Raw genomic sequence first — 18709 nt, 5'->3', positions numbered from 1 at the left:
CCAGAACGACAACCATCTCTGCAGTACTCCACCAATCAGGCCTTTATGGTGGAGTGGCCAGACCGAAGCAACTCCTCAGTAAAAGGCACATGACAGCCCGCTTGGAGTTTGCCAAAAAGCACCTAAAGACTCTCAGACCACGAGAAACAAGATTATCTGGTCTGATGAAACCAAGATTGAACTCTTTGGCCTGAATGCCAAGTGTCACGTCTGGAGGAAACCTGGCACCATCCCTATGGTGAAGCATGGGGGTGGCAACATCATGCTGTGGGGATGTTTTTCAGCTGCAGGGACTGGGAGAATAGACAGGATCGAGCCAAAGATGAACAGAGCAAAGTACAGAGAGATCCATTATGAAAACCTGCTCCAGAGCGCTCAGGACCTCAGACTGGGGCGTAGGTTCACCTTCCAACAGGACAACAATCCTAAGCACACAGCCAAGACAACGCAGGAGTGGCTTCGGGACAAGTCTCTGAATGTCCTTAAGTCACCCAGCCAGAGCCCGGACTTGAACCCGATCGAACATCTCTGGAGAGACCTGAAAATAGCTGAGCAGCAATGCTCCCCATCCAACCTGACAGAGCTTGAGAGGATCTGCAGAGAAGAATGGGAGAAACTCCCCAAATACAGGTGTGCCAGGCTTGTAGCGTCATACCCAAGAAGACTCGAGGCTGTAGTTGCTGTCAAAGGTGTTTCAACAAAGTACTGCGTAAAGGGTAAATATCATTTCCGTTTTTTTATTTTTAATAAATTAACAATAGTTTCTATAAATCCGTTTTTGCTTTGTCATTATGGGGTATTTTGTGTAGATTGATAAAAAAATAAAAACAATATTTAATACATTTTTGAATAAGGTTGTAACCTGATGGGTTCTGACTTCTAAACTTGAAATATGAAATATCCTTATTCATGTTACTGAGGGAGAGAGGAGAATGCAGAAAGTTTACATTTTGTCAGAACATTTTATTGTTAGATATTAGGTATCCTATATGGAGGAGAAGGTGCCACAGTCGTGTTTCAGTTGTTGGGTTGTAATTTGAAATACTTGCTACACTAGAAGTTAATGGTTATATGTAGGAGGAATGTATATGGTGGGGTCAATGGAGGTTGGATATGAGCCAGGGGGGCTTGGAATGTTACTAAGTAACAGAAAAGGCAATCACATGGTTGCGGTCACTGACAAGGGTGGATAGCTGTGGATTAGTGAGGAATGGGGGCTAGGTCAGGTCAGGTCACATGAAGGGAGAAGGAGCAGTTTATTACCAATATCACTTAACTTCCTGTCTAGCAACAGAGATGTATTGGCTGGCATGATGTGTAAGGAGGAAGGTTTAAATACCAGTGATTGTGTAAATATGCTTTTGTCTTATGCAGCTGTGTGACCCAGTGGGTAAATAAACTTGTTTTGAGATATAATAGTCATCCGTGAGTTTCACTCTGTCTATTTAGAACCTAACAAACCAAACAAAATGTGGAAAAAGTCAAGGGGTCTGAATACTTTCCGAAGGCATTGCAGCTGTGCAGCGACACTCCACATTCAACCTGACAGAGTTTGAGAGGATCTGCAGAGAAGAATGGGAGAAACTCCTTCAATACAGGTGTGGCAAGCTTGTAGCGTCATACCCAAGAAGACTCGAGGCTGTAATCTCTGCCAAAGGTGCTTCAACAAAGTACTGAGTAAACGGTCTGAATCCTTATGTAAATGTGATATTTATTTTATTTTTTATTTTGATAAATTAGCAAAAATGTCTAAAAACCTGGTTTTGTTTTGTCATTATGGGGTATTGTGTGTAGACTAAGGGAAAAAAACAATTCTATCTATTTTAGAAGAAGGCTGTAACGTAACACAATGCGGAAAAAGTAAATGGGTCTGAATACTTTCCGAAGGCACTGTGTATATATATGCAGTACCAGTCAAAGGTTTGGACACACCTACTCATTCCATTGTTTTTCTTTATTTTAAAAATGTTATACCTTTTGGAATAATAGTGAAGACATCAAAACTATGAAATAAAACATATGGAATCATGTAGTAACCAGAAAAAGTGTTAAACAACTCAAAATATATTTTAGATTTGAGATTCTTCAAAGTAGCCACCCTTTACCTTGATGACAGCTTTGCACACTCTTGGCATTCTCTCAACCAGCTTCATGAGGTAGTCACCTGGAATGCATTTAAATTAACAGGTATGCCTTGTTAAAAGTTATTTTGTGGTATTTCTTTCCTTCGTAATGCGTTTGAGCCAGTCAGTTGTGTTGTGACAAGGTAGGGGAAGATAGCCCTATTTGGCAAAAGACCAAGTCCATATTATGGCAAGAACAGCTCAAATAAGCAAAGAGAAATGAGAGTCCATCATTACTTTAAGACATGAAGGTCAGTCAATACGGAAAATGTCAAGAACTTTGAAAGTTTCTTCAAGTGCAGTCGCAAAAACCATCAAGCACTATGATGAGGACTGCCACAGCTTTTGTCACCTCTAGATTAAACTACTGCAATGCTCTACTCTCCGTCTACTTCAGTTAGTGCTAAACATGGCTTCTAGTATCCTGACTAGAACCAAAACATTTGATCATATTACTCCAGCGCTAGCCTCTCTACATTGGCTTCCTGTTAAGCTGATTTCAAGGTTTTATTGCTAACCTACAAAGCATTACATGGGCTTGCTCTCCGAGTTGGTCCTGCCATACATACCTACACGTACGCTACGGTCACAAGACACAGGCCTCCTTATTGTCCCTAGAATTTCTAAGCAAAGAGCTGGAGGCAGGGCTTTCTCCTATAGAGCTCCATTTTTATGGAATTGTCTGCCTATCCATATGAGAGACGCAGACTCGGTCTCGACCTTTAAGACATTACTGAAGGCTCATCTCTTCAGTAGGTCCTATGATTGAGTGTAGTCTGGCCAAGGGGTGCGAAGGTAACGGCAAGGCACTGGAGCGACGAACCGCCCTTGCTGTCTCTGCCTGGCCGGCTCCCCACTCTCCACTGGGATTCTCTGCCTCTGACCCTATTACGGGGGCTGAGTCACTGGCTTACTAGTGCTCTTCCATGCCGTCCCTAGGAGGGGTGCGTCACTTGAGTGAGTTGAGTCACAGACTTGATCTTCCTGTCCGTTTTACGCCCCCTCGGGCTCGTGCAGTGGAGGTGATCTTCGTGGGCTATACTCAGCCTTGTCTCAGGGTAGTAAGTTGGTGGTCTGTTGATATCCCTCTAGTGGTGTCGGGGCTGTGCTTTGGCAAAGTGGGTGGGGTTATATCCTGCCTAGTTGGCCCTGTCCGGGGGTATCGTCAGACGGGGCCACAGTGTCCCCCGACCCACCCCTGTCTCAGTCTCCAGTATTAATGCTGCAATAGTCTATGTGCCGGGGGCTAGGGTCAGTCTGTTATGTCTGGTGTAATTCTCCTGTCTTATCTGGTGTCCTGTGTGAATTTAAGTATGCTCCCTCTAATTCTCTCTCTCCCTCCCCTCCCTGAGGACCTGAGCCCTAGAATCATGCCTCAGGACTACCTAGCCTGACGACTCCTGGCTGTCCCCAGTACACCTAGTCGTGCTGCTGCTCCAGTTTCAACTGTTCTGCCTGCGGCTAGGGAACCCTGACCTGTTCACTGGACGTGCTACCTTGTCCCGGACCTGCTGTTTTCGACTCTCTCTCTCTCTACCGCACCTGCTGTCTCGACCTCTGAATGCTAGGCTATGAAAAGCCAACTGACATTTACTCCTGAGGTACTGGCCTGTTGCACCCTCTACAACCACTTATTATTTTACCCTGCTGGTCATCTATGAGCATTTGAACATCTTGAAGAACAATCTGGGCTTAAATGGCAATGTACTCTTATAATCCCCACCCGGGCACAGCCAGAAGAGGACTGGCCACCCCTCAGAGCCTGGTTCCTCTCTAGGTTTCTTCCTAGGTTCCTGCCTTTCTAAGGAGTTTTTCCTAGCCACCGTGCTTCTACATCTGCATTACTTGCTGTTTGGGGTTTTAGGCTGGGTTTCTGTATAGCACTTTGTGACATCTGCTGATGTAAAAAGGGCTATATAAATACATTTGATTGATTTATTGATTGACCTGCAATATTAAAGCTGATCTACCCCCTATAAAAAAGAAATAAAAAATATTTGTTGAAGTGGTAAAAGAGGATGGTAGCGGTGTGTATACAAATTCGACGGTCACAAGATGGGGACTCTAATAGGCAATGGCATGTCAAGCGAACTGTAGCCTACTGTTCAGATGGGTTAAATCAAACTGAAATCTGGACACTGACCTTAGGTCTATAACCTCTCACGTAGCCTTAATATTATCTTCTGCAGAATTAAGCATTTATTGCAGTAAAATGATACACCAAATGCAGGGTACATTTAGACTCTGAACAGGATTGGATAACTATGATTTCTTTCTTGCAGCATCTTGAGAGAATGTGAATGCGCAGTTAGATACCTACTGCAGAGGTGCTATCTTTATCAGCCTCATAAAAGCTGATAGTATTTCAACCACATAAAATATGCATCCAAGCTGAACTGAAATCTCATCAGAAACATGTTGGGTTGTTTTCACAGCTTTCTATTTCCTTATAATTGCTCAAACTGATATGAAAAATGCATTCCCTAAATGTCTTTGCTCTGCAAAAGAAGCAGAGATGACAGAGAACTTTACTGATGTCAAATAAGTATTAATTCTATTAATTTATGACATTATTCTGGTGAGCAAGGGTTTATTTAGTTGTCTAGGGCAACATATAATGACAGAAAATTGTGATAAATAAAAAAGTATACCAGTTTCATTTAAGGAACAAAGGATTGACAGCCGTCCCATATAGATTGCAAAATAGTTGGGAAGAGATTTTTGACGTACCGATTCCATGGCATAGTGTTTATGAACTGATACGCAAAACGACGCCGGATTCAAAATTTCAAGAATTGTTCAATTTAAATTATTATATAAAATTCTTGCTACCAATAGAATGTTATTTATATGGGGGGATACAATCTTCCCAGCTCTGCAGATTTTGCTGCGAAGAGACAGAATCATTAGATCATTTGTTTTGGTACTGTCCATTTGTAGCTTTTTTTTGGACACAGGTCCAGGAATGGCTAAAGGATTGCAATATTTACCTGGAGCTAACCCTGCAGATAGCACTACTGGGTAATCTGAAAAGTCATAGTCAATCGATCAATAATATAATAATACTTTTAGAAAAAAAAAAAAATCTATTTACAATCTGTAGAAACAATGAGAATAGAAAGGTTCAGAACTTTTGTAAAACATCACAGTACAGTTGAAAAATACATGGCAAATAGAAATACAATATGGATGGTGTTAAGAGATAGATGGAAGGTGTTGAATGGAGCTGAAGGATGGGACTAATAACAACAACAACTAATGACAACAAGATAACTAATGTAAAGCATACTGTGTCCATAATAAGTAAATAGGTTATAGGTTGAGAGCTTTTGTGAAAGAGCACAGTTAGAAAAATATGGCATATAGAAGCAAACCAGATAGACATCATGAAAATGATCGGAGGAAGTTCAGGAGTAAAAACAACAAAATATAATTAATGTAAATTTTGACTTTGTCCATAAAATGTAAATAGTATGTATAAGCTGGAAGTAGAGGCCTAAGCATTGTTGTTCACTAGTTTACTCCAATTAGGGAAGGGGTGGTGGGGTTGGAAAGTACTGAAGTTATGCCATCTCTGACTGTAGCCTACAACATATTTTCTTTATTGGGCCTCAGATTTTCACTTTATCACATTTAGTCGGGCGGTTGTAGATGGGTTATTAGCAATTACGGGAGGGTGTGGGTGAACAAACAGCTGACCCGCGTACCACTAGTAGTTCCCAATCACACAATTACTATAAAACAAATCTGTTTTCCTCAGTTAAATATTTGGTGAATGCATGGCGTTGCCTTGTCCTCAGTCCTTCTTTGAATGTTGTGTGCACCATGATGACATGTTAACCTGAATTTAGCTGGTTAATCATAATCATTTCATATTATTATTTGGCACTGGTTATGTACTGTTAATATAGCAGGTTCTCCCCTTCCTGTCTCCATAATTCAAAATCCCCATATGCTGAGTGTGCGCTTGGGCTTAATAAATACCCTAAATATTGGATCCTGCCTTCACCTCAATTCCTGCACTTTCTCTTAACTAGCCCACTAGTCCTTCCTTTATTTCAATGTTATCATCATTATGCCATTATTATGTGTGTACCCACATGTTATTCCCAACATGTCTCTACAGGTTGTGGATTATGAGCCAAAATGAGCACTGACATCACCCAGAACGGTTAAAGGTTCTGCGTAGTCATCCTATTTCCCCTGTAAAATAGCTTTTGAGTGACCAAAACATCACCCATACTCGTTTTTCCAGATTAAAATGCTAAAAATGTTGTCTTATTTTTAACTATTGGCAAGGCTGAAGGACATGTTATGTGGGCGCAGCAACATCCAATCCTGTCATACATCACATCATGGTTTCACAAATGATTTGTTTATCTGACCATTTGTTTGGTTGTGTGCTCACTTCTATATAGATGTAGGATACAAATTTGAGCCAGTTTGGTACAGCATGAAAATAATCCTGCAGCAAGGGGAAATGTGAATTATTATGTGGATTTTTTTTGTAGGGGGTGATGCATTTTTCGTCAGGGAAAATCAATTCAAAAATGTGAAAGTGGAAATTACAAAATTCAGAAGCTTTTTTAAACCTCAAATACAAGTTTTACATTACAACATCTTGCAGGAAAGTTATCCTGCAACATGGTGATCAAATTAAGATCCTACATCTGTATGCTTTGGTGGTGCTTGTGTGTGCTGAGAGACTCTGAGGAGGGGAGTGTCTGTTAGTCACTCAGGGATAAATAGAGAGGCAGAGCTCAGAGTTTGTCAGAAGGCTGACCTGACAGGGTCACACACAGGACTAAGCAAGAGCAGGACCTCAGCATTTTTTGCCTTTATTACAAATGGAGGAACACAAAGATGCTCAAAACTGTTTTCCAGAACTTAACTCTTCTTGCAGAAAGGTTTTGCTATCGACATCTATTTATATAACACAGTACATATTCTTCTCATTGATTTCAGCGGTTACAGTGTTTTTGAACTTACTGGTGATCATCTCCATCTCTCACTTCAAGCAGCTCCACACTCCAACCAACCTGCTCATCCTCTCTCTGGCTGTGGCAGATCTCCTGGTGGGACTGATTGTGATACCAGTAGGGACCGTAGCAATAATGGAATCATGCTGGTTTCTGGGGAAATATTTCTGTGTGTTTTATGTCTACATCAGTTATTTATTTCTATCCTTATCTCTCGGCAATTTGGTCTTGATATCTATTGACCGTTATGTTGCTGTGTGTGATCCCTTATTTTACCTCTCTAAAATAACAATACCAAGAATGACATGTTGTATATCCATTACCTGGTGTTGTTGTATCATATACAATACTGCTTTTATAAAAACCTCTATAAATGTACAAGTACCCAAAAGGTGTTTGGAAGAATGTTATATTTTTGAAGGACTTAACTGGAGTAGCATCATTGACCTTGTAATTACAATGGTTATCCCGTGCTCTATTATTATAACACTTTATTTTAAAATATTTTTGGTCGCCAGATCACAGGCCAGAAAGGTATTTTCAAAGAGGCTGCCACCAAGTCTGGTGTTAAAACTGTACAGGCAAATAAGAGTCAGAGAAAAGCAGCAAAAACTCTAGGTATTGTAGTTTTCACCTATCTCAGTTGTTGGATTCCAATTAGTTTTCTCCAATTTTTTACTCTCCAATCATCAGCTTACTTAAGCTTTCTGCCATTTGTTAATTCCTTTATTAATCCAATAGTTTATGCTTTCTTTTATCCATGGTTCAAAGTGACAACTAAACATATTTTAACTCTGAAGTTAAGGCGTTCATAGTTATTATGATTTTATTCCTACATTTGCAAACATAGATTTATATTGTTATTTTAAACTATATTGTTGTTGTAATTGCTTATTTCATGTAACAATACACTGACATGACTTATCTCAGTTATTTGTTGTCATCATAGACACATTTGGTGTTGATTCAGATTGTGTTGTTGATACAGAATGATTTGGCAGGATTGGATTGGAGTGACTTGTTAATTGTAGAAGGCATAAGCTTGTTATAAAGACATAGTCATTTTGGGTTGTACATTCCAAAGACCAAAGCCTGTGGTTGTTCCATGTTATTTAATGATGCATAGTATGTCAGTACTGTAAAAGTAAAGTACATTTTGAGGACTTCATAATCATTCTATATGTTGTTTAACACCACCACCGAGTGGCTCATTGGCAACACAATGTCTTCAACAAGTGTAGTAAAGGTGAAATGCAAAGGTAAAATAAAGGAAACACCATCTTACAAAATAATATGCATCTTAATAGGCCGTTTGGACACCACTAACCAGAAGAACTTCAATGCACCTTGGCATAGATTCTAAAAGTGTCTGGAACTCTATTGGAGGAATGTGACACCATTCTTCCACGAGCAATTCAATCATTTGGGGGAATGGTGGTGGAAAATACTGTCTCAGGCGCCGCTCCAGAATCTCCCATAAGTATTGAATTATTTTGAGATCTGTTGACTGAGACAACCATGGTATATGGTTGACACAGATTTCATGCTCATCAAACCATTCAGTGACCTGTGGATGGGGCCATTGTCATCCTATGGGGGCATAGCCATGGTAGCCAAAATAATGGCCTACCCAGCATTTTTATACATGACCCTAAGCATGATGGGATGTTAATTGCTTAATTAACTCAGGAACCACACCTGTGTGGAAGCACCTGCTTTCAAAATACTTTGTATCCCTCATTTACTGAAGTGTTTCCATTATTTTGTCAGTTAGCTGTACAATACTGCATGATATAAGATCAAGTCCAGGTCTAACTCAATGGTGTATTGTGTAAGAATTTGATGGTAAAATGTAAATTCATGCAATTATGACATAAATAAAGATTTACACAATCACAGGATTTTGTGCAAGGTATGTTAACTGTCACAATACAGTAGTTAGACTTGCATTATAAATGTTCCTAGAGCCCATGGTTTGGGAGCTACTGTTGAAGCTGTTGAGGAGGGATAACTTGATTAAATGGCTTAGAGTGAATTATTCCAAAATAGTTTTTTTGTTTGTTGGTGAAATGTTATTTTATAAGGTAATCACGTGAAATGCTTTTCATATCATTGATTGATAAAACTGAACTGAACAGGAAATCACATTTCTTAGTCACTTCTTTTGTAATGAGAGAAAGAAGACACCAGAAAAGAAAAAAAAAACATCAAAGGGGTGATTGGGTCAGAGTACAGTGTGGTTGTTCTGATGTCTGACAAATAGCATTTGTCCCCACGATATACTGTAACTGAATCAAAGTCTCCCTTAACTTGAATAAGTTTTTTTCATAATTCAGTTCAGTTAGACATTTTTACAAATCTATACAATGTTCATACTGTCAACTTTCCTACAACCTGGCCAACTGACATGTGCCTTGCAGTCATGTCTCCAGAGGCTGTGGATTATGGTCCAAACTGAATACTGACATCACCCAGTACAGTTAATTATCATGCACAGTCACCTTATGTCCAATGTAAAATAACCTTTGAGTGACCAAAACACCACCATAATATTATTCCCAGATTAAAATGTTCATAATTGGAGAAAATGTACCTTTACTCTCATCTCTTACCCATCATTAATGCTGAATGACAGGCTAGATGGGCTCAGCAACATCCAATCCTGTCATACATCTATGGACCTCTATGTTGCTGTGTTTGATCCCTTATTGTCCCACTCTAAAGTAACAATACGAATAAGAATGTGTTGTATATCCATTACCTGGTGTTGTTGTATCATATACAATGCTGTTATGATAAATGGCTCCCTAAATAAGCAAAAAGGTATGCCGTAGGTGTTATGAAGAACGTTTTATGGTTATAGGATTGTGCAGTGCTTTAATTGGTAAATTGGGAGGTGGCGGAACAAAAAGTGAGCCCGAGAGGGGGTGACCTGGGGGGCTCGGAGGTACAAATCACCATTATAATAAAGCATTGCGTGTATTATCATCGATTTGGAGTACTGGCATGCAGTAGAGTAGAGGCGCTTGGAGAAGTTGCACACATGGGGATAATTTTTGTAGCCTAGGGTCCACAGAAAATGTTACCTTTTTTTTTTTTGTCATTTTTTGTCAGCGACTTACATGTGCAATTAGGGTTAAGTGCCTTGCTCAAGGGCACATCGACAGATTTTTCACCTAGTCGGTTCAGGGATTAGAACCAGTGACTTTTAGGTTACTGGCACAACGCTCTTAACCACTAAGCTACCTGCTGCCCAGTTCAAATTCTACATAATTTTAGAATACTTTTGAATACCTCACAAATGATCGAAATGACAGGCTACTTTGACACTGACAAACTGAGATCAATAAAAACAACCTTGTCTTGAATCCATCAATGTGGAGACACACATAATGTACAATATGAGGAGGAACTTATAGTCCTAAAAAAGCTTTCCAGTTTTACTGACTCACCCAATGATGCGCAACTCATTAATCAGCGATGGCCAATGCTCTCGTGCCAAAACCTTATCTCTCTCTTGTTTTACTTTGTAAAACCATGCTATTCGCTCAATAGGCCTATTTGGAAGTTGATAACTTTGTAGCCTACAGACAGATTAGTATTCTCTTTTCAGGAGGATCCATTTGCTTTCCAATATTGCGAAAGGCCTGTTTTGGCTGCATGCTGTTCACTGACAGATGTGCCACGCGTTCCCGACTTTAAGCATGACTTGTGATTGGGCTACACACAGCTATAAAAAAATCCTCTGTGGCTAAATGATATGCCTACTGCTGGTGTAGTATTGGAAATTATTTCATTTATTTCTGAACAGAAAGCAGTAATTCTACAGTACAACTGGCAAATGTAGCCTATTTCAATTCATCAGGGGAGCTGCACTTGCAACATGTAGCTCTCCAGGAACAGGGTTGGAGAGCCCTGCTCTATACAGTCCAAACAATGTGTTTTGTTTGACAGTATACTTGACAATATAGCCACTAGCTAGCTAGCCATTCACACCCTTAGTGGCGTAACATGAGGGATATGAACCCGGTTTGAGGGCAGACACTGGTTTTCAAGTTTGCAGGCAGGGCTATCTGATCACGTTACAATTACCGACTCATGTCCATTACATTCATCCCCCTTTGACCTCCTCCCCCATAAGAGACCGCCCCACGTTGGGTATCATTGTAACACGTGGGATATGAACCCGGTCTCCCATGGGAGCAACCAACATCTTTAGACCATTAGACCAAGAGGAAAATATGAAACCAGGCCAGCGGGTGAGTGACTGTCTGAGACTGTGGTTTTGAGACTCGTGGAGTCTTACATGGACAAAGGCAGAAATGTGACCACGGACAACTTCTTCACATCAATTTCACTGGCAAACAAGTTGATTGCAAAGAAGAAAAGCCTGCTCAGAACAGTGAACAAACAAAGCCGGAGCTGCCCCCCCTGCGCAAAACAACATACCAGAGGAGCTGTACTCCACATCAGTGATGGAGAGTGGTAAAGCAACACTTATGGTGTACAGATGTAAAATAAATACAAGTGTTTGAAACCTCAGCACTATGCATCCCACTGGATCTGGCATGTGAGCTTCGTGAAAACCACATGAACGCGAAGAAAGAAGCTACAGCCGCCAAGCAGGCCACAGGTCCTGCTCTCCCTCTTCCCCAAGCACCACAGCTCCCACTTAGGAAAAATAAGACACAATGTCAAGTTGGCAGGTGCACACAAAACAAGGCCCATGAAAACTGTGTTCAGTGCAACTGATTTGTTTGTAGGGCTTGCTCACACAAATCCCCGAAGCTGTGTGCTGACTGTGGACCCGAACCATAAAGAGAAGAAACAATTTATTAATGTTTAAAGGCAAAGGTATAAGGGCACAATACAGTGTCTGATACAATCAACAAATTAATGTTTTTATATATTGTCATGAACATACAGTATTTCCACAAATATTTCTTTATGCAATCAATGTCACGGATTCCCCCGGTACTGCTGCTCATTCCGTTCACCAGTTCCGGAGGTCTACGTCACCGGCTTTCTAGGCGTCACTGACATGGATCACTACCACCAACAGTCCGGTCTTGTCTCATTATGCACACCTGGTTCCCATTCCCCCTGATTAGTATGTGTATATATGTGCCCTCTGTTCCCCATTGTCCTTGTCGATTATTGTCCCATGTCTGTTGGTCTCGTGAGTACCGTGTATTGTGCTCTTGTTGTTTACGGGTCTCGTCCCGTGTATTGTGTAGAGGTTACACCTCGCTCTTTGTTTGGGTTACATCCCTTTTGAAAATATATATGTGTTTGTGTTGGAAGGAGTAATAAAACCCCTAATACGTATTCCTGCGCCTGTCTTCTAATCATTATACAACGTGACAATCAATTCTTTACAATTGTTCATGCACTGGTGCTTGTGTTTAGGAATACAGCGAATAATTTGACCTGCTCACCTGGCTGTTTATATTATTATTATTATCATCTTTTTAGTTTCTACTTTGTCAAAAGAAGCTGAAACTGGACTTTATGAATTACTATAACTCCATTACTAATTGAATCTACAAATAAAGTTGATCAAATGGACTACACTAATGTTTTTATTGTAAGGGAATTGAAAATAGGCTATACGCCTACGATTTTCCATGACTTTGTAGAATTATACAAAACATATCCTTGACTCTATCGTAACAAAGAACTTTTTAAAAAAAGAAGATATATTGCCATGAATATTTCTTCACGCAATTAATAATTTACAATAGTTTATGCACTATTTTATCAAGCATTTATTTATCCCGAGGGATAAATTGCTCTACCAACTGAGCTACATCCCTGCCGGCCATTCCCTCCCCTACCCTGGACGACGCTGGGCCAATTGTGTGCCGCCTCATGGGTCTCCCCGGTCGCGGCCTGCTACGACAGAGCCTGGATTCGAACCAGGATCTCTAGTGGCACAGCTAGCACTGCGATGCAGTGCGCTTTAGACCACTGCGCCACACCAAACCTTTTTGAAGTACTCAGAGGACCGTTATTAGCATGTTTTAACCACTCCTATAAACATTTTAAATTATCAGATACTCAACAAGAAAGTCTGATTTCATTATTACTGAAACAGGACCCAATAGGTATATATAAAGATCTAGTCCATAAAAAAAATTGGAGGCCCCTTACACTTCAGTGTTATAATGCAAAAATTCTAGCAAAATGTATAGCGAATTGAAAAGGTATTGTCGGATATTATTCTTCCTAATCAGACAGGTTTTTACATGGATGACACATTGTAGATAATATAAGACAAGTACTGGAAACAATAGAATCAATTGAATTTACCACAGGTGGACGCCAAACAAGTTGTAGAAACATCTCAAGAATGATCAGTGGAAACAGGATGCACCTGAGCTCAATTTCGAGTCTCATAACAAAGGGCCTAAATACTATTTTAATACATTTAAAAAAAAACTTTGTCATTGGGGTATTGTTTGTAGATTGATGGGGATTTTTCATTTATTTAATCCATTTTTGTCACGCCCTGACTCAGGGGACTCTTATATGTTGAGTCAGGGTGTGTATATTATTTGTTGTGTATGTTGTATTATCTAGTATGTGTATTTTTCTATGTTGGCCGGTGTGGTTCCCAATCAGAGGCAGCTGTCGCTCGTTGTCTCTGATTGGGGTTAATACTTAAGCAGCCTATTGGCACTGTCTAGTTGTGGGATCTTGTTCCGTGTAAGGTATGTTGTGTGTTCTACCTTGGACTTCACGTTTCGTTTGTTGTTTTGTCGTGGTGTTTATAAGTTAATAAACATGTACGTATATCACGCTGCGCCTTGGTCTGCCCCGTCATTCAACGAACGTGACAGAAGATCCCACCAAACGAGGACCAAGCAGCGTGCCCAGGCGGAGCGAATAGCCATTTCACAGGTGGGCAAATTGTGGTCATGGGGAGAGATATTCGCGGGGAAAGGACCATGGGCTAAGGTAGATGCCCAGGCAGGAGAGGAGCAACGGCAACACGGAGGAGGCCGGTCGAGGAGGAAGCCTGAGAAGCAGCCCCAATAACATGTTGGGGGGGGGGGCACACAGGGTGGTTGGCGGAGCCTAGGGTTAGAGCAGAGCCAACTCCCCGTACTCACGTGAGGAAGCGTATGACTGGGCAAGCTCCGTGTCGCCAGAGCGCCGGCACAGTCCTGTACGTCCTGTGCGAAGATGGGCATCCAGCCAGGACAGGGTGTGCCGGCTCAACGCTCCTGGTCTCCAGTACGCCTCCACGGTCCCGCATATCCTGCGCCAGTTCTACGAACTGTATCGCCAGTGCGCGTGCACAGCCCAGTGCGTCCTGTTCTGATGCCTCACACATACTGTGCGGAACTAGGCATTCAGCCAGGACGGGTTGTGCCAGCTCTCCGCTCCAGACCTCCAGTCCGCCTCCACAGTCCGGCCCGGCCTGTTCCTGCTCCTCGCACCAAGCCAGTGGTGCGCGTCGCCAGCCCGGCCCGGCCTGTTCCTGCTCCTCGCACCAAGCCAGTGGTGCGCTGTCCCCCGGCCCGGCCTGTTCCTGCTCCTCGCACCAAGCCAGTGGTGCGCGTCGCCGTCCGGCCCGGCCTGTTCCTGCTCCTCGCACCAAGCCAGTGGTGCGCGTCGCCAGTCCGGCCCGGCCTGTTCCGCTCCCTCGCACCAGACCAGTGGTGCGTTTGTCCAGTCCGGCACGGCCCGTGCCCGTTCCACTGGTGCCCAGTCCAGTTCCGGTCAGCGGCTCCAGTCCAGACCATGACGTCAGCCCCTCTCCAGGTTTGGGGTCTCCCACACCAGGGTCCAGACAGGGCCTGGCGTATCGTGGGAGGAAGGAGAGGGGAAGTAGCGAGCCGAGGTTCAGACCAGACCATGGGCGCAAAAGGGAGGCGGAGAGTGAGAGGTCGTCACGCCCCGAGCCGGATCCGCACCTTTGGGGGGGGGGGTACTGTCACGCCCTGACTCAGGGGACTCTTATATGTTGAGTCAGGGTGTGTATATTCTTTGTTGTATTATCTAGTATGTGTATTTCTATGTTGGCCGGTGTGGTTCCCAATCAGAGGCAGCTGTCGCTCGTTGTCTCTGATTGGGGATAATACTTAAGCAGCCTATTGGCACTGTCTAGTTGTGGGATCTTGTTCCGTGTAAGGTATGTTGTGTGTTCTACCTTGGACTTCACGTTTCGTTTGTTTTGTCGTGGTGTTTATAAGTTAATAAACATGTACGTATATCACGCTGAGCCTTGGTCTGACCCATCATTCAATGAACGTGACAATTTTAGAATAAGGCAGAAATGTAATAAAATGTGGAAAAAGTCAAGGAAAAGTATACAGTGCATTCAGAAAGTATTCAGACCCCTTCCCCATTTCCCCATTTTCTTACGTTACAGACTTATTCTAAAATGGATTAAATAAACAATTTCCTCAGCAATGTACACACAATAACTCATAATGACAAAGCAAAAACAGGTTTTTAGACATATTTGCAAATTTATTAAAAACAAAAAACTGAAATACCTTATTTACGTAAGATTTCTGATCCTTTGCTATGAGAGCTCATGTGCATCCTGTTTCCATTCATAATCCTTGAGATGTTTCTACAACTTGATTGGAGTCCACCTGTGGTAAATTAAATTGATTGGACATGATTTGGAAAGGCACACACCTGTCTATATAAGGTCCCACAGTTGACAGTGCATGTCAGAGCAAAAACCAAGCCATGAGGTCGAAGGAATTGTCCATAGAGCTCAGAGACAGGATTGTGTCGAGGCCGCCATCATTCTTAAATGGAAGAAGTTTGGAACCACCAAAAACCCGATGGTCACCCTGACAGAGCTATAGAGTTCCTCTGTGGAGATGGGAGAACCTTCCAGAAAGACAACCATCTCCGCAGTACTCCACCAATCAGGCCTTTATGGTGGACTGGCCAGACGGAAGCAACTCCTCAGTAAAAGGCACATGACAGCCCGCTTGGAGTTTGCCAAAAGGCACCTAAAGACTCTCAGAGAAACAAGATTCTCTGGTCTGATGAAACCAAGATTGAACTCTTTGGCCTGAATGCCAAGCGTCACATCTGGAGGAAACCTGGAACCATCCCTATGGTGAAGCATGGTGGTGGCAACATCATGCTGGGGGGATGTTTTTCAGCTGCAGGGACTGGGAGAATAGTCAGGATCGAGGCAAAGATGAATGGAGCAAAGTACAGAGAGATCCATGATGAAAACCTGCTCCAGAGCGCTCAGGCCCTCAGACTGGGGCAAAGGTTCACCTTCCAACAGGACAACAACCCTAAGCACACAGCCAAGACAATGCAGGAGTGGCTTCGGGACAAGTCTCTAAATGTCCTTAAGTCACCCAGCCAGAGCCCGGACTTGAACCCGATCGAACATCTCTGGAGAGACCTGAAAATAACGGAGCAGCAAATGCTCCCCATCCAACCTGACAGAGCTTGAGAGGATCTGCAGAGAAGAATGGTAGAAACTCCCCAAATACAGGTGTGCCAGGCTTGTAGCGTCATACCCAAGAAGACTCGAGGCTGTAGTTGCTGCCAAAGGTGTTTCAACAAAGTACTGAGTAAAGGGTCTGAATACTTATGTAAATATATTTTCCGTTTTTTATTTTTAATAAATTAACAATAGTTTCTAAAAATCAGTTTTTGCTTTGTCATTATGGGGTATTGTGTGTAGATTGATGAAGAAAAAAAAAACGATTTAATACATTTTTGAATAAGGCTGTAACCTGATGGGTTCTGACTTCTACACTTGAAATATGAAAAAATCCTTATTCATGTTACTGAGGAAGAGAGGGGAATGCAGAAAGTTTACATTTTGTCAGAACATTTTATTGTTAGATATTAGGTATCCTATGGAGAGGAGAAGGTGCCACAGTCGTGTTTCAGTTGTTGGGTTGTAATTTGAAATACTTGCTACACTAGATTTTAATGGTAATATATAGGAGGAATATATATGGTGGGGTCAATGGAGGTTGGATATGAGCCAGGGGCTTGGAATGTTACTAAGTAACAGAAAAGGCAATCACATGGTTGCGGTCACTGACAAGGGTGGATAGCTGTGGATTAGTGAGGAATGGGGGCTGAGGTCAGGTCAGGTCACATGAAGGGAGAAGGAACAGTTTATTACCAATATCACTTAACTTCCTGTCTGGCAACAGATATGTATTGGCTGGCATGATGTGTAAGGAGTAGACTCAGCATAGGAGGAAGGTTTAAATACCAGTGCTTGTGTAAATATGCTTTTGTCTTATGCAGCTGTGTGACCCAGTGGGTAAATACACTTGTTTTGAGCTTTACTAGTCATCCGTGAGTTTCACTCTGTCTATTTAGAACCTAACAAACCAAACAAAATGTGGAAATAGTCAAGGGGTCTGAATACTTTCCGAAGGCATCGCAGCTGTGCAGCGACACTCCACATCCAAGTCACATTCAAGTCACAAAAACCATCAAGCGCTATGATAAAACTGGCTCTCATGAGGACTGCCACAGGAAAGGAAGACCCAGAGTTACCTCTGCTGCAGAGGATAAATTCATTAGAGTTAGCAGCCTCAGAAATTGCAGCCCAAATAAATGCTTCACAGAGTTCAAGTAACAGACACATCTCAACATCAACTGTTCAGAGGAGACTGCGTGAATATGGCCTTCATGGTCAAATTACTGCAAAGAAACCACTACTAAAAGACACCAATAATAAGAAGAGACTTGCTTGGGCCAAGAAACACGAGCAATGGACATTAAACCGGTGGAAATCTGTCCTTTCATCGAAATTTGAGATTTTTCGTTCCAACCGCCGTGTCTTTGTGAGATGCAGAGTAGGTGAACGGATGATCTCTGCATGTGTGGTTCCCACCATGAAGCATGGAAGAGGAGGTGTGATGGTGTAGGGGTGCTTTGCTGTCAGTGATTTATTTTGAATTCAAGGCACACTTAACCAGTATGTCTACCACAGCATTCTGCAGTGACACGCCATCCCATCTGGTTTGCGCTTAGTGGGACTATCATTTGTTTTTCAACAGGACAATGACCCAAAACACACCTCCAGGCTGTGTACGGGCTATTTGACCAAGGAGGAGCGTGATGGAGTGCTGCATCAGATGACCTGGCCTCCACAATCCCCGACATCAACCAAATTGAGATGGTTTGGGATGAGTTGGACCGCATAGTGAAGGAAAAGCATCCAACAAGTGCTCAGCATATGTGGTAACTTCTTCAAGACTGTAGAAAAAGCATTCCAGGTGAAGTTAGTTGAGAGAATGCCAAAAGTGTTCAAAGCTTTCATCAAGGCAAAGGGTGGCTTTGAAGAATCTAAAATCTAAAATATATTTTGATTTGTTTAACACTTTTGGTTACTACATGATTCCATATGTGTTATTTCATAGTTTTGATTTCTTAACTATTATTCAGTGCTCCAACGTCCTCTGACAAATCAATTGTACGTTTTGGCGTTTCTCAAGATTCTGTTTTAGGACCACTTTTGTTTTCACTATATATTCTACCTCTTAGTGATGTCATTCGGAAACACAATGTCATCTTTCACTGCTATGCGGACGACACACAGCTGTACATTTCGATGAAATATGGTGAAGCCCCAAAATTGCCTACCCT

General features: G+C 42.1%; 1 pseudogene; it reads left to right on the top strand.

Annotated features, from left to right (window-relative positions):
• Positions 1 to 6970: 6970 nt before the first annotated feature.
• Positions 6971 to 7917, top strand: LOC121574195 (annotated as a pseudogene).
• Positions 7918 to 18709: the final 10792 nt, after the last annotated feature.

Source organism: Coregonus clupeaformis, unplaced genomic scaffold (genome assembly GCF_020615455.1).
Source record: "Coregonus clupeaformis isolate EN_2021a unplaced genomic scaffold, ASM2061545v1 scaf3328, whole genome shotgun sequence".
NCBI classification, from domain to species: domain Eukaryota; kingdom Metazoa; phylum Chordata; class Actinopteri; order Salmoniformes; family Salmonidae; genus Coregonus; species Coregonus clupeaformis.
The sequence above is the reverse complement of the archived record's forward strand: the minus strand, read 5'-3'. Positions and strand labels throughout refer to the sequence as shown.